Consider the following 18,206-nt stretch of genomic DNA (forward strand, 5'->3'; position numbering starts at 1 on the left):
ACTGATGGTTCCTGGAGGGAACCTGAAATAGGTGATGTGGATTAAGAAGGGAACTTCTCATGGGGTGCCTGGATGGCTCAGTGAGGTGAGCGTGCCACTCTTGATTTTTGTCTTTGGTGGTAGGATCGAGCCCTGCATTGGGTTCCATGCTGAGCTTGAAGACTGCTTGAAATTCTCTCTCTCCCTCTGCCCCTCCCCCACCGCTCATGGATGCACACTCTAAAAAATAAAAATAAAGAAAAAAATAAAAAAAGAAGTGCACTTGTCATGATGAGTACCACATGATGTATAGAATTGTGGAATCACTCTATATTGTACACCTGAGACTAATATTACACTCTATGTTAACTGGAATTTAAATAAAACTTTAAAAAAATTGTAGATAAGCATACATGATTCCTTATAGATTAAATACAAACACAACAACTATCTATATACTTTTATGATAATATATATATTACATGTATATTATATATAATATGCATATATATATTATTAAAATAATAAAAATATAAGCAAGAAGAATGCATGTCACTTTTAGATAATAATTATCTCTAGGGAGAAAAGTGTAGAGGGAATGGGATTAAGAAGGAATACAGGGGCACTGGGGTTGCTCATTCAGTGGAGCGTCAGACTCTTGGTATTGGCTCAGGTCATGATCTCAAGGTGATGAGATTGAGCCCTGCATCAGGCTCTGCAATCAGCTTGAGATTCTCTCAACCTCTCTCTCTTCCCCTACCCCTTCTCATTCTCTCTCAAATAAATAAATAAATCTTTAAAAAAAAAAGGGGGGGAATACAAAGAGAATTTCAAATTTAATTAAATTTTCAATACTGTAATTTGAAGTAAAAAGAAATTGGTGAAAATATAGTTGAATATTAATATTAAATATTTACTAAAAGAATCCTGGTACATGGGCATCTGTTGTACTTTTCTCTGTATTTTTTTTTGTGTGCAGTCATACTGTTTCATTAAATGTGAAATAAGAAAGATTTAAAATAACAGGCCAAAATTTACCAGGCAATGCAAACAAAGTTGTAGTGGTAACATTGATATTAGATAAATTGTAATTTAAGAATAAAACCTAAGATATAATAAAAAATTAAGGCAAAACCTGATAAGAATATATGTATTACGGGTATACACCTGGGTATAGCATAAAACAAAGCAACTAATTGTAAAGAGGAAATTCAAGTATTGAAGACAAGTGAATTTAACATAAGATTATTGTTGAAAATGTTATAATACTCCCAAATAACCAGATAGACCTAATATATATGAGAAAAATATTGATTATAAAAAATTCAGTTTAGGGGCACCTGGGTGGCTCAGTCGTTAAGCGTCTGCCTTCGGCTCAGGTCAAGACCCAGAGTCCTGGGATCGAGCCCCGCATCAGGCTCCCTGGTCAGCGGGAAGCCTGCTTCTCCCTCTCCCACTCCCCCTGCTTGTGTTCCCTCTCTTGCTGTGTCTCTCTCTGTCAAATAAATAAAATCATTAAAAAAAAAAAATTCAGTTTATATGTGTATATACTATATATTTTGTATACACTTAACAGCTTATAAATCAATAAGATATTTTATCTGTGAGAGATATAATGTTGATTAGGTCTTTGGCATTGAATAAAATATTAAAATATTTTTAAAACAAACATTTTATAGTTCATATTTTCCAATATAATAAATTAAATAAGAAATAATGGGTTTTAAAACAGTTTAATACTGATTAACCACCTGAAACTTCAAAAGACTTTCCTCAACAAGCTTTGGACCAAATGAAAAATCAAACCTGAAATAGGAAGCTACCCAGAAAACAAAAAGTTGAAACCTTTAGAAACTTGTGAGATGTAAGTAGAGAAAAAGGTCTACATTTAAATAAAAAAATTCTGGTCATCTTCTTAAGAAATAAAAAAAAGTCTTAAATGAAACCAGAAAACAGAAAGAATCAGTTTAACAGCTAAAATTTGTAAAATTGAAATAAGAACAAAAATAAATAAAAAACTAGATCTATTAAAAGAAAGAAACTCCCAGAAGCCTAATTATGAATACAAAGAGCAAACATCAATACAACTAGGAATGGAAAAAGGGACATAATCATAACTATTAAAAGATTAAGATAATTACATGAGAAACTATTGGTAACTGATTTGTAAATCCTTAGGAAATGTGTAATTTTTCGAAAGTATTAATTACTATAACTGTCCATAAAAGAAGTATTGAGAAGAACCCATCTTAGAAGAGATTGGAAAAGTGAAAAACTATCACTTTCAAAGGCTTTAAGATCACATGGCTGTATAGACAAGTTTACCAACATTTAAAAAGCAATTAATCTTAATATATGTTTCCATATTAAGAGTAAGAAATGACAGCTCTCAAATGTAGCTTATAAAGTAGCATTGCCAAATATAGATAAAGAACAAAACCATAGAGTACCTCATGTAAGAATGAAAATTCTAAATTCTTACATGAAAATTCTTAATATATTAATATTACATGCAGAAACATGGAGGATCTGAATAGACATTTCTCCAAAGAACATGTGCATATATCGAAAAAGCACATGAAAAGATGCTCAACGTTCTTAGCCATCTGGAAAATGCAAACCAAAACCACAACGTGATACCCACTTCATACCCACCAAGACAGCTATAATCAAAAAGTCAGATAATAAGTGTTGGTAAAGATGTGGAGAATTTTGAACACTTATACTTTGCTGGTAGGAATGTAGAATGGTACAGCTGTCTGTGTAAAACAGTTTGGTAGTCACTCAAATGATTGAACGTAGAATTATCATATGACTCATCAATTCTACTCATAGGTATAAACACAAGAAAATTAAAAATACATATTTAAATGAAGACTTGGACAGAAATATTTATAGTGGCTTTATTCATAATAAATGGATGGAAGCAACCCCAAATCAATTAACTGATGCACTGATAAACAAATGTCACATGCACACACACACAATGGAGTATTACTTGGCCATGGAAAGGAATGAGGTGCTGATGCGTACTAAAACATGGATATCAACCTTGAAAAACATTATGTTTACTGAGAGAAGCCAGACACAAGAGCCCACATATTGTAGGATTCTATTAAAATGGAAAAACAGACTAGGCAAATCCAGAGAGCTAGAAAGTAGGGTAAGGTTTGTCAGAGGTTGAGGTGAAGGGGTTATGGAAGTGACTGCTTAACAGATTTGCGGTTTCTTTTTGGGGTGATAAAGATATTCTAAAATTAGAAATAGGTAAAGGTTGCACAACTTTGTGACTATATGAAAAATCCATTGACTTATAAACATTATAAAGGGAATTTCACAGTATTTGAATTATATCTCAATAAAGATGTTTTTAAAAGTTTTTAAAAAGAAGAGAATACAGTATGAATAAGGTGGATTGATTCAAAGAATAAAAAAGATGATTCAACATCACTAATAAAGAATCAACACAGTCTTCCACCTCAGTACATTATGAGAGAGAAATCAATAGATGCAGACTTTTATGACTTGCTTATTTTCAATGAAAAGTATGTTTATAACATTCATCCATGTTATTGGAAATACCTGTTGTTTATTTATAATAATTACATTAGCATTAATTACTATTAATTTCTAATATTACATGGTATGAATATCCCATACGTTAATCATCTATTCTTCCATTAATGAATATTTAGACTGCTTCCAGATTATTGCCATTATAAATAATATTGAGGAGATAGGTCTTACATGTCTCTAGTACACATATTGGTAAGTGCCTCTTTAGGAAAAACCAAAGAACAGGATTACCAGGTGGCAGGATGTGCGCCTAGTTTCCAAAATATATAGTATGATGTCATTTTTCTAAAGCTCAAAAACCAGCAAAAACCTATATTTATTTGTCTGTGCATTGGGGTTAAAATTATCTATTTTTAAATGCAAGGGAATAATAAATATGCAATTCTGGAAAGACTTTGCACCCAAGGATAAGGGACAAAAGGATAGAGTAGTGAGCAATGAGCAAGAATAAGATAACTTCAAATTATGGGTAATGTTGTTCCTTTTAAGTTGGATGGTTTATTCACAAATGTTCACTTTATACGCCTCCCAACACATTTATGCATTACAAATGCTGTTTTGTAAGAATATTTTAAAACAATAAATGCTTAAAAGACATTTGAGAAAATTTGGTAACTATCCCAAATAAAAACTCTAGACAAAATAGAATTAGAAAACAACCTAGCTGTGCTAAAGTCTATCTACTAAAAAACAGCAACAGCAATCTCAAAGGATAAAGAGATTTGTTAAAAAAATAAAAAAAAGTCAGACAAGACCACTATCATTATTATTTAGTAGGATTGTTTTTTTTTTTTTACATTTTAGCCAAAAAAGGACAGAATTAAAAGTTTTAATAATACCAGAGAAAATAATTTAAAATGCCTTTGTTAAGTATATATGTAAATAGCTCTGGTAAACATCTCTATCACACACAAAATATATCGCTTAGGTATAAAAAGCACTGTGTATTCACAATATATATACAATGATGATTACTGGACCATTGCTTTTACTGAGAACAAAGTGAATGCTTTCAATAAGGCAAAGACTGAGTAAACTGGTTTGTCCACACCATGGAATGTCATTTAATACCTTTAAAATGAATGAATCTATTAACTTGAAGAATATATCATATGAATCTGGCATTTTTCTAAGTCAAAAGCAGTTGAATACTGTCCATTTCATATTGATATTCATACATTTGTAAATATATACTTACATAGGTTATATGGACATAGATATCACATGCTACACACATACATACATATGTATGTACATAATACAAACATAGGTATATAAACACAAACTTCTACCTACATAATCTTGAAGTATATGTTGCAACTGTGTATATTAGGTGGTTACATGGGAAGGAGGTCCAGCTATAGGAAAATGTGAAAAAAAAAAGGGGGGGGGGAGAAATTTTAAAATATACTAAAAAAAAAGTTACCCAGCATAACCCAGCATTATAAATACCTTCTAAAAAAAAAAGTATATAGCACATGTCTGACTATATGGAAAAAAAAATGAGGATGGTTTCTCAGGGTGTAAGGAAATGAATTTTATTTTTCTCCTTAGGTGCTTATGTTTGAATTTGTTGTATCAGCAAGTGTTTTCTTCCTTGTTGCTGTTTTAGGAAAAAAAGTAAGAGGACCATTTACATCATGGAAGAAAAAGTGTAGAAAGCTTGGATATTTATATAACAAAAAAAGTAACGGGGAGAAAATCACCCTTAAATTCCACTACCCAAGCCAACTATTAACATTTGTATGCATTCTTTTATAATGAGGGTACATGCCATATATTCCATTTCATACTTTTGTTACTTATATCAAAATATGATGATCATACAATATTTCATTATTTGGGCATCCTAATTTACTTCATTTTGCCTAATGCTAAAAAAACACCTGGTTACTTTTCATTTGTTCTCTTTTGATTAATGACTAGCCGCACAAGACACATTTTCCATATAAATCCTAGTTTATACTGTTTCCCAAGGATACTCTCTTGCAAACTGAATCCTGACTCCAAAGGTGTGAAGGCTTTTAAAAATCTTGATACTTTGAGCAGAATTGGCTTACTAGCCATTTGACCTAGTAGCTAAACCAGTTGGTAAATTACTGCCCAAAGCAACACCTCTGCTTCTGACAGTATTTAGATCATTGTACTTAAGAGATTCAGACTTACATTTAAGTGGATAAACACAAATAACCCCGTGTAACAATTCATTCAGTAGGTTGTTGAAGGTGTATGTTGTAGGAAGCATATATTGGCATGTGCCTCGAACAAGAAATTTTTGCTACCTTTTTTTTTTTTTGGAAGTATGGCGTAATGCACGGAAAACACTGGCTTTACCTGGAAGCAGCCCTTCCAACCACACTCGTGCTAAAGTGATTTGGCCTCTAAGTAATTAAACAAGTGGAGTTCTTGTACACTAACAAAAGGTTAATTTGATTTTATTTTCAAAGGCACTTGAATCTGGCTTTCACTTGGGCCATCAGTACAGAACAGCTGTCCTACAGCTACTTATTAGAATTGCTGAACAGAGTGCTGGAAAGGTAGGGGCAGGCATTCTTTTACTCTCTACACACATTATAGAAGCCTAACAGGAAACATAATAAAGCCAGCCACCATTCATCGATTGGGATCTATAAATCCAGGGGTATACTGAAGTGAATTTTCTGATGTTTAAAAGTTGTATGACAAGTTTGTTTTCTTCTGTTTTCATTTAATGATAATCCTCTAAAAATAACATGTTCCTGAGGTAAAAAGACACCACACAATCTAGCAGGGGTAAATTGCAACTAAGCAGTGTTTTTCATGGAAGAGGTATTAGATTCTTAAGTAACTGTTCTTCAACCTAGTAACTAACCCTTGTGACAAGCTTGGTCACATTCTAAGGAAATCATGAGGACAAGAAGAAGTGGAAAGAACAGCTCTCCCTTTCCCCTCACTGCCAAAATTTTGATAATTATTTTAAGACAGAATGATCCAAATACCAGAGCTGCAGGCAGACTTCTTTTACCCTTCTTAAATATTGTACTAATTATTTTGAACATCCAATATGGGGTATTTATTTGTTTGTTAAATGTTGATTCATCCTTTAAGATTCTCCAGATATTAACCATCCATATCAGGATGGTCTACAGAATTTTGTGGCCCTAGTAGACATTCAGATATCTCCCTAGCATATAAAATTAGGTAATGGAATACCCTCAACTTAAGTCGTTGCTCCTAGTTCCAGAACATAGGAGATGTTTACATCTTTGTTGGAGATGTTTGGCATAAAAGTCAAGAAGTGTATAAGACTCTGTAAAAGATGGGTGTCAAAAACCTTCCTCCCTTGTACAGATTTAAAAGAATCAGTTTTTATCATCTATATGAGAGATGAGTTAAAATGTTAGGGTGTAAAAAACAAAAGTTGGAGACAACCTTGAACCTTCCGGTGTCCCTCTTCCATGGAGAGTCAGTGTTAAAAGAGGATAAGAAAAAAATTCCAATGTAGGGCGCCTGGGTGGCTCAGATGGTTAAGCGTCTGCCTTCGGCTCAGGTCATGATCCTGGAGTCCCGGGATTGAGTCCCGCATCGGGCTCCCTGCTCGGTGGGGAGTCTGCTTCTCCCTCTGACCCTCCTCCCTCTCCTGCTCTCTGTCTCTCATTCTCTCTCTCTCAAATAAATAAATAAAATCTTAAAAAAAAAAAATTCCAATGTACTCTAAATAAACTACACTTTTATTCTTTTCAGCATGGCTCTGGAACTTTCAAGAGGTCCCAATTGTTGAGATAAGGACTATAACGCATACTAGCTATCTGCCCACTACTCTCCTCTAGTTCTGTTTTTGCATTCAGCTAGAATAACAAATCACAAGCCTGACTGTACCTTACAAAAAACAGCAGTGCCCTTGCACCATACCCAGAGATTTGGATTCCAATAGTCTGGTTTGAGTCTCTGGCTTCAGAGTTTATTTTAAAGCTCCCCAGAAAATTCTAAAATACAACCATGATTGAGGGCCACTGAGCTCGAACACTGGACAGTAAGCAACCTGCCCTCATGGAGTTCATCATTTGGTGAAAACAGAAGTTATCCAGTTCCTAACATGCAATCTGTCTTCCTACTACCACCACTACAATAATTTCTATAAAGCAAGCTAGTATTTGTCATGTTGGTATATGTCATGTGCATCAACCTAAGGGTAGCATAGTATCTCCATTTTTCAAAAGACAAAAGGAAAAGCTCTTTAGCAGACACTTGTCACACATTCACTGTGAGTCAAGCACTGTTATGGGCATCAGGGGCTTAGCCCAGATTAAGAGGCAAGATCACAGTATGTAGATAGATGTCATGAAATTGTCTAAAGTCCATGAGGCAGAACATTCTCAAAAATACCCAGTCACCAGCCATCCAGTTCCTGCCTCTGACAAGTACAAAGGCAAGGGAGTCTTCTCCTTGACTCCAGCCTCAGTGTCTACTACTGTTAGCAAGAGGAATCTATTTCATCTGCTTGCACTCTTAGGAAATATCCAGCAGGTCTTGGGAGAGTGATAAAGATATGTTTCCACTTTAATACAACCCTTCCATTACTCTTTCAGTTACTAACATCAATCATGCTTGAAGACCATTATTAAGTCATGCTGCAATCTTCACCCACCCAGATTCAAGAACCTATCTCCTCTAACCTTATCCTCAGAGCAATGACCTTATGGACCTTTCATCATTTTCACTGTTCTTTTCTGAGTTCTCTCCCACAGCCATTAAGTCCTGTATGAATAGAAATGATGAATAATGCACATAAGTTCTTTATGAAGGGGTCTTTGTACCTGGACTTATAGGCTCTTTGAATCAAGACAGACTTCACCTGTAAGGCATTCACATTAGAGGAACACAATTTAATATTTTGTATGGTCGGATTCTGATTTAAACACCATTTATTGAGCACTTACTATGTGCTAGGCAGTAACTCAGGGATCTTTCACTTGTCATCTCAGTGAATATTTACAATGGCCTTTGGAGGAAGTCATCATAAATTCCCCTTTTACTGAGGAATAAACTAAGGCTGGAAGAAGTTAAGGGACACTTAGATCTGTCCAAGACCATAGAGCCAGGATTCAGAAAAGCATCTATGAAGTAGTAGTAAAAGGCAGCAAGACACAACAGTAGAAAATCAGTTTAAGGAATATTTCCCTAACTATTCATATCACTCTACTTGGCTTAGGAGGGAAATATTAAGGAAAATACTAAGATAAATCCATTTGAGGGGAACTGAACGCTTCACATTTTAATTGGCCAAACTGCTTATTTCCCTCCACTTCAGTGGTACTGGTTAGGCACACGTATAATACTAATGAGCAATTTGTGGAGGTGAAGAATGCACTCCTTCCCACTGCACACACAGGGGAGCTTTAATCAGGCATTCATTGCAGAGCAGTCCAGTTAAATTCCTGGTAGCCAGAGAGTTCTGAAGGCTATTTTAACTCAAGGAATTACTGCCCAGGATTTTTTTGCTAGAGAAGTGTGACAATTCAGCTGACACTGTCAAGCCAAATGGAGTGTCTAATAGCTTTACTTACAAAAGAGTCTGCCAGGTTGCATGACAGGTTCTTCCCTGACAGTGAAACTGTGCTACTTCCCTACTCTTTTTTACTAGGTCCTGCTGCTACAATCTCTTACTTGACTGATTTGCATTTTTTCTTGAATGGGAACAGGAAGGCAATTTGTAGGAACAGCAGCCTTGATGCTGTCTTGGTAATGGAATGGTTAAAATAAAACTAGCGCTGGGTATAGGACAGCTTAAAATTCTACTGATCCAAAGCTTCTAGTAAAAGCTTCAGGAAAACTTCTATTTCAGAAAGGGAAGGATTTTTGCCATTGTACCGGGGAGAATCAGTTGTCATTTGTTATTTTCCAAAGTCTCCCATTATGTCCCTAATTAAATTTGGGAGACAAAAAAAAAAAAAAAGTGAATTTTACACAAGAGGTTTCCAGACCAATTCAATTGTTCAAAATTGAGTTCTGCTCACTTTTGCACCAGGGTAAAGGAACCAACAAGAAGACAGCCAGGAGAGGGAGACTGGCAGAGAGTCACAGAAAGCATAACACACAAGGAAAAGTTGAATAACCTGGAAAGCTTTTCCCTGGAGAAAAAAAGACAGAAATGTGGGGAGAGGTGATGATATACAAGTAAAAGGAGAATTAGAATTTGATCATCTTTTCATCAGTCAATCCCCATGACATCAATATATTATCATAAAAGAAGTTGTTGAAAAGGCTTCATTCTTGATTAACCATCCTTGAGAAAGTGATGCTCCTTTTGCTTTATCCTCTATTTTCTGGTGTGTCTTCCTGATGGCCCACAAAAAGGCACAGATTGAACAGCCCCAAATCACACAGTAAATTACCATTTGTTAATTTCTTTTCCCATCTTTCTGCTAACAAGGAGTAGGGATCAATTTCTAATCCTTCCTAATAATTCTTGTTAACAGAGAAAAAGGCCCATAGCTATAGGAATTGATAGAGCATAGCTAGAATTAATAATTTTGTTTCATATCTATATATGTATGTATTTTTACCTAATTATCTTGTTTAAGGCAAGCAAAACTATCACTACATTTCTGGTAGTGATAAAGTATCCTTGTTATGTAAATTTATTCAAGTATAAAAATTAATTAAAAAGAAATTATTAGTAATTAATTGTACAGCTCAGACACTGTCACAGATGTAGCAACATTATCAAGGTATTATTTAGACACACTGAGATTCAAAAATGCTTGAGTAGTTGATAAGATAGCTTCTTCGGAGTGATGACTTTTAAGCAGTGAATGGCTTGATGGCTGGTATGATATTCTGGTAGTGACTCCCATACTGGATAGAGGCCAGAACTCACTGACCTCTGATGTATCTTCAAACTTGAGCTGTTGTAATTTTTGCTGTACATTCTTGAACCTCCATTACTCAGATTTTGCTATGCTAACAAATGAATTCAACATTTCTTAACAGATCAAAATGACGACAATAAAACATTTGTTTCTTACACATATTACATAAAGGCTGCAAGTCAGTTCAAGCTTTGTTCCAGGTCTACTATGAATCTGCTCCACCTGTCTTCCCATTCCGAACATCAGGACAAGAGAGCAGCCCCTTTGTACAACATGCTTCTTCTAGTAACAGGGAGGTTCTGCTTGGATGCTACCTACATCGTATTCACTCACATACTAATGGCCAAAGCAAGTCACAAGGTCAGTATTGCCAATGGCGCCTACAGGAGGCACCGTAAGTGATGTGACAAAGGCTGCAGATGTGTATTCCTCTTAGGGGTAGAAAGGAAACAGATAGCTATGAACAACATTACAATTTACCACAGAACCATTCAGGTTGGGGATATGCAGAACATAATTAAAATTTTCCCAGCAGGGAGCAACTTTAGACACCAATGCTTCCAATTAAAATGACTGAGATATGGCTCTGTCATGTCTTCACATAATTAAAAAACATTGATAAAATAAATAGAAGAGCTTTTAAGGAAGTTGGTTCTGACAAATGTTAACATGAGGCAAAGGAAAAATTTAGGGCATTAAGATAGATTTTGCTTTTACCTTTTTTTTTTTCCTTTTGTTTGTTTCATATGTAGACTGTAAGGCATCTGGTTATATCAGAAAGAACATGGAGACCCACTACAGGGACATACATGACACTGCAAGAATTCCTTTCCCCTCTGGGTCTCTAACATGCCTCCCAGCTCAGATATGCATTGAACTGAGATAACAGATGTGAAACAAAATAACTTTGTCAAATAGAGAATATTATTAGTCTTAGCTAAAGTTAATACATTTGGCGTATTAATTAATGATTACTATATGTGGTAAAATCTCCACAATTATTCTACAGAAGATGATAGCCACAAGCTAAGAGATGACCCCCTAGGCAGAAGATACAAGAAGTGCAGAAACCTCAAGGGAGCAACTAAATTATTATGTAGAAAGTTGATGTGACTAAAGCAATTTAAGCCATGGAGATAGTGATAGGAGATGAGGAAGAACAAAGAGGTAAACAGAGGCCAGATTGTGCAGGATCTCAGAGGCTCAGGTTGGGATTACATTTTAATGTGAGAGGAATGATGAGCACAAGGCAATTTTGTAAAGGAGAAATATCCTACAAATAATACATGGTACCTAATATTATTTAAGAAATTTAAGAAATACTTAGGAATTTAAGAAATATCTATTTGTCTTCCTTATCCCCTCATGGTAAAATAAGGCATCCATTTAGAATACCTGGACAGACACTTTGAGCCATGAGGCTCTTGGAACACAGATTGGTGCAACTTTTAGGGGATAATTTGTTTTCTTAATACTTAGTAGAAAGAACAGATTTCTAAGCCTTGTTTGATTCAAACTACAGGGTAAACCATGTAAACCTTGTATTCCCTCCCGCCACCCTTCCCCAAACATTTGTCTGCCAAATAATTGAACTCGTTACAAGCAAATTATCTTGCTCACGAAAAACAGATCCTGCTCTGGGTTTCTTGTGCCCAGTAACATTTGACAAAGGGAATGCCAGGTTAGCTATGAGGATAGAGCTCTCTTCAATCTGAGGGAATACTGAAAATATTCCTTCCTTCCCTAAAACAATAACAGGTACCTGATAATCTAAATCTGTATGTGTAAAATTGAGGTCACATCTCAGAAATTCCTGTTAAAACATGAATAAGTAAATGAATGATATAGAAAACCAGTGATATTTTAGTGTGGAGAAATCAATAGATTTGCTAGATGGGATGCTTAATCATTAATTCCTTAGTAAATCCACTTAAATCTCAGATTTACTCAGCTGAATTCTGTTTTTTAACAAAGAGTACAGGAAGGCGCCTGGGTGGCTCAGTGTCTGCTTTCGGCTCAGGTCATGATCCCAGGTTCCTGGGATCGAGCCCTGCACTGGGTTTCCTGCTCAGCGAGGAGCCTGCTTCTCCCTCTCCCCCTGCTGCTCCCCCTACTTGTTTTCTCTCTCTCTCTGTAAAATAAATAAATAAAATCTTAAAAAAAATATATATATATATAACAAAGAGTACAGGAAGATATTTTCCTCCCCAACCTACTCGTCCTATGCTAAATAGAATAACCTAGATACAGAAAGACAAATACTACATGATCTTGATGAGGGAGCAGAAGGCTAGCTGAAGACAAAGCATAAGCTGACACCGTGCAACCTCCCCTCCCCTTCCCCGCCACTCCTGGGTGGGATATGTGTGACATTCTTCCAGGAATCTGCCAACTGTCTTAATGTTAATGCCTTGCAAGAGGGGTAAACAACCTTAACTTGACAATGGCAAGGCTTCCATTATCTTGTAGGTCCTCTTTAACATATGAAAGTTCTTTTGAAACCTCCCTTTTCCTTACTTCCCCCAACTCCTGAGTATATAATCAGCCACCCCTCACAACCCCTGTGTAGCAGCTCTTTCTGCCCACAGGTCCTATCTCTGTGCTTTAATAAAACCCTTTTGCACCAAAGACGTTTCAAGAGTTCTTTCTTGGTCGTTGGCTCCGAACCTCACCTATATTCCAAAACCACATCAATCTCACTTGTATGAGGAACCTAAATATGTCAGACTTGTAGAACTCATAGACAGAAGTTGGTTGCCAGGAGTTGGAGCGTGGGGGAAACAGGGAAAACACTGGTCGAAGTATACAAACTTTCAGTTATAAGATATATAGTTCTGGAGAGCTATTAAAAAAAAAAAAAAAGTGGTTCTGGATGTGTTTTGTTGGGAAGTAAGCAGACCCCTAAAAATTCCATATAGTTTTATCTATAATTTGACTGACCTGTACTCCTATTTCTATTAGGATAGAGATCCTTGGCAGTCCTGGTAAGTTCTGGAAATATCTGTTTTTCTTGATCATGGATGAATGGAATCTAGCTAAAAATCCCAGAATTCCCAGCAGAAAAATATCTTGTGTCTGAAAGCAGAGAAGTGCTATTTCAGATCTGACCTGTCTGTTCACTGTATTTCCAGACAGGATTCCTCAGGAGAATTTGGGTTCATCTGTCAGTTTAGCATGCCTGTTGTGTTCCGCAAGCATGCTTTTAGATAAAAAATAATCACTTCCATTAACAGAACTGGTCTCTGGGTGGGCATCCAATTTCTCTACCTTTCCTACAGGGCATCATGGTTCCTGGGTCTTCTCTGTATCACCCTCACCCCCCAGGTATACCTTTCTGGTCTAGAAGGGTCTCTTAAATGTTATCAATCCTGGTCCTTTTAGGTAGGACTATAGATTCTATCCAACCCACTTCATCTTTTTTTCAGATAGTTGTTATTGAATTGACAAATATAAACTCACCACTCTTAGAAGCAGATTGAGACTGGGTATAGGCAATTCATACTTTAACTGAAATGCAAGTACCTAAAAATCTTGGTATTAGCAAATTATTGGTCTCGAATAATACAAATGAGCATCACTATGTAAGTTTAGGCAAAAAAAAATCTTAAGAAACAAAACTGATATCGATATAACTGATAATGACTTGTGGTTAAGAGTTAACAGTAATTATAAGCCATATAATTAACAGTAATTATAAGCCATAACCAGCTTAAAACTCCTGTCATATTCAGTGAACAAAGCATTATTCTGAAATCAACACGATAATAGACACTTGACCATTCTACCCTAAGAAAACTCTGACTGCCCTCTTCCATGGACTGGTTGTGCAGAAGTTAACAGACCACTGATAAGACTAACTAAAGCTGGGGTGCCTGGGTGGCTCAGTTGGTTGAGCGACTGCCTTCAGCTCAGGTCATGATCCTGGAGTCCCAGGATCGAGTCCCGCATCGGGCTCCCTGCTCGGCAGGGAGTCTGCTTCTCCCTCTGACCCTCCCCCCTCTCCTGCTCTCTCTCTCTCATTCTCTCTCTCAAATAAATAAATAAAATCTTGAAAAAATAAAATAAAATAACCCTCATTTAAAAAAAAAAAAAAAAAAGACTAACTAAAGCTGGAGCACACCAGGAAGAATTCTTGCAGTTGCACATAAGGGACCAGGAATAAAGCACAGTGAAGACATAAGCTGAGCTCTTCCCCTGTTTGTGATATCGGTGCTGCCATCTTTAGTACATACAACTATGAACAAGTATGTTACTGGGTGGTGCCTGTGCAGAAACAACGGTATTGTTCCTCTTACCTCACCTTCTCCAAACCTCCAATCACCTACATCCACCCTCAAAGCCCGACCGCTCTCTAAAATCCCATAGATACTAAGCTCCCCTATTCTTGGAGAGACAGATGTGAGAAGCTTTCTCCCGTCTCCTTGTTTGATGCCATGCAATGAAATATTTTTTCTCTGTCGCAAAACCAATGTCAGTGTTTGCCTTACTGTTAGTGGCAGCAATGGACCCTCACCTGGTTAACGGTTCCTTCAAGTTCTGAGAATCTGAAAATGATGAACTGTCTCTTGAACAAACTTGAGAAATGTCTAGTTTTACCATAAAGTAATCATTAGCAATCGTTTATAATAATAAAACAATCTTTTAGCTTAATTGCTATGCCATTGAGAACAATTCCATTGTTGATCCCTTCTTAGCCTACTAGGGAGCTTGCCAGTGAAACTTAAGACATAGTGAGAAGGAGTGAGAGCGAGAGAGAGTACGCACACATCGCTGTCCTAGAGTTATTTTCAAATTATGTTTACTGAAGTCTTAAAGGTTATATACAGACTTAGGAAGAAACAAAGTAGTCTGGAGAAAACTCTTGTTATCAGCTTTACCCAGAACAACTCTGATTTCATTAGATATAAACTCACAAGTTCCAGATTCTTCTCATTCATCTGCTGCAGTAGCTCTCCATCTGATCATACCTGATGTACTCTGTTCCTAACAAGCATTTTGTAATTCTTTCTTTACAACCCTGAAATGAAATTTCAAAATAATTTAAACTACCTATACACATATTCTGTAAAAAAATTAAAAAAAAAAATCAGCATAAGGGGTGCCTGGGTGGCTCAGTCGTTAAGCGTCTGCCTTCGGCTCAGGTCATGATCCCAGGGTCCTGGGATCGAGCCCCGCATCAGGCTCCCTGCTTGGCAGGAAGCCTGCTTCTCCCTCTCCCACTCCCCCGCTTGTGTTCCCTCTCTTGCTGTCTCTCTCTCTCTGTCAAATAAATAAATAAAATCTAAAAAAAAAAAAAAAAATCAGCATAAACTCTAAATTTAAGATACAAAAAGAAAATAATTTATAATACATTATATGCAAAAGTCTGGGATGGCTACCCTAGAAAACTGTAATTAAGCAGTTAGATGCTTACTCCTGCTAAGTTCATATTTAAGTGAAATAAGACAACATTCAATTGATTTTCAACATTTTTTCTTCCAGTTGATATTTTTAATAAGACATAAATATGTATATCCATATATATGTCATAATTAAGAAGAATGCTTGGATAGGATTTTCTAACATAAAGTTAGAGCACTTACTTTGTGCTAAGTACTGCTCTAAGCACATTACATTATTGACTCAAATAATTCTCACAACATCAAGAGAGAAAGATACTTTTACTGTCTCCAAGTTACAGCTAAAGGAGACACAAACTGGTTAAGTACTTGGCTAAAGTCATACACAGCTAGTATGTACAGCATCTGGGATTCAAAGTTAGGCAGTCTGGCTCCAAAGCTCTTGATTTTAACCCTTTTGTTAGTCGCCTGGTAAGGAACTTCTGGTGAAGCTCCTAAAAAAAAAAAAAAACAAAAAAATACACTCTTCCCCCAGTTAGCCCAGGTTCTGGAAAATGCAATGTATATTTAAACTGTGTAATAATTACTGCCTGTCATATGTAAAATAGGGTTGGATTCTAGGCTCAGCTACTTATAAACTGCTTTTTTTATCTATGTGAATATCTGGGGAAATATTCACACTGCAGAGGATGAGTTTTGCCACCCCAAGATATACCTCTTTAGCATATTGTTTTTTTTTTTTAAAGACTGTATTTATTTGAGAGAGAGAGTGTGTGTGTGTGTGAGAGAGAGAGAGAGAGAGAGAGAGAGAGAGAGCATGAGCAGGGTGAGGTGCAGAGGAAGAAGCAGACTCCCCCACTGAGCAGGGAGCTCTGATGCAGGGCTTGATCACTCCTCACTGAGCAGAGAGCTCTGATGCGGGGCTTGATCCCAGGACTCCAGGACCATGACCAGAGCCAAAGGCAGATGCCCAACCGACTGAGTGACCCAGGCACCCCTGGCATATTGCTTATCTTAAACTGGTTATTTTTAAGAAACTGCAGACACAAAAGAAGCTCTAAAAACTGAGAAGGTACCCATTGTAAGAGACATTTACCTGTATAAGGGAAACCTCCATTTGTAAGGGTGTTTCCCTTAGTACCAGATAGGATGACTCCAAATCTCTATAAACTGTTATCAGTAGAGAAGGCATGGACTTAAATCTGCATAACAACTTTACCCTTGTTTACTGTGCTTTTACTGGTAACCTCCCATAACTGACTCCCCACCCCCAACATCTTCTGTCTTTAGCTGGAGATGGTATTTAAGGTGATAACTTCAGTAACTTTGGTAAGTTACTCAGTTTTCCTAGGTCTCTCCCAGGTATGCAGTAGTTATACATGTTATTAAATTTTTGTTTGATTTTCTCCTGTTAACCTGTTTCATGTCAATCTGATTCTTAGAGCAGCTAGAAGAACTTTGAAAGAGAACATTTTTTCCTCCCCAGGAACATCCATCATGTAGGATATTGGGATAATCTTCAATGTCTAGAGCCATCCTCCACATTGCAGGACATCTGACATTGACATCCCTGGCTCCTACCCACTATGTAAGAATAGTACCCTGCTCTAATCACTATGAAAACCAAAATTATCACCACAGGGGTGTCTGAGTGGCTCAGCCGTTAAGCGTCTGCCTTCGGCTCAGGTCATGATCCCAGGGTCCTGGGATCGAGCCCCACATCGGGCTCCCTGCTCGGCGGGAAGCCTGCTTCTCCCTCTCCCACTCCCCTGCTTGTGTTCCCTCTCTCGCTGTGTCTCTCTCTGTCAAATAAATAAAATCTTAAAAAAAAAAAAAATCACCACAGATTTCTTTTTTTTTTTTTTTTTTTAGATTTTATTTATTTATTTGAGACAGACAGAATGAGAGACAGAGAGCATGAGGGAGGAGGGTCAGAGGGAGAAGCCGACTCCCCGCCGAGCAGGGAGCCCGATGCAGGACTCCATCCTGGGACTCCAGGATCATGACCTGAGCCGAAGGCAGTCGCTTAACCAACTGAGCCACCCAGGCGCCCATATCACCACAGATTTCTAAAACTGCTCCCTGCAGCAGGTTCTCCTCCTGTTGATTATTAATTTCTAACCTCTGTTGCCTCCTGGAGCTCAGAGGACAACTTATTCTCTCCCCAAATTCAACCAGAGCAGTTATTTTTATTCATTTTATGCACTGGAGTTCTAGGCAAGATTTTGCCTGGAAAAATAAAATCTTTTTGCTACTTAAAAAAAAATTTTTTTAAATACTCCTCCAGATTAGGACTCATTGCTCATGTCTTTTCAGTGGGAATAAGAGGAACACCTGTCCGTAGTCTCTACTGCCTGTTTCTGTCTTCTCTAGATGAATACACTGCTAATGCCTCAGTCAACTGTCACAACAGAGTTGGGGTGACAAGGTGCAGCCACAGCTAGAGAACTCAGCCCCTGAT

General features: G+C 36.9%; 1 protein-coding gene across 3 annotated transcripts in view; it reads right to left on the reverse strand.

Annotated features, from left to right (window-relative positions):
- NELL1 (neural EGFL like 1) overlaps nt 1–18,206 on the reverse strand; it is an 805,269-nt gene that overhangs the window by 102,828 nt on the left and 684,235 nt on the right. The window lies entirely within an intron of this gene.

Source organism: Neomonachus schauinslandi, chromosome 11, assembly GCF_002201575.2.
Source record: "Neomonachus schauinslandi chromosome 11, ASM220157v2, whole genome shotgun sequence".
Classification (NCBI taxonomy): Eukaryota; Metazoa; Chordata; class Mammalia; order Carnivora; family Phocidae; genus Neomonachus; species Neomonachus schauinslandi.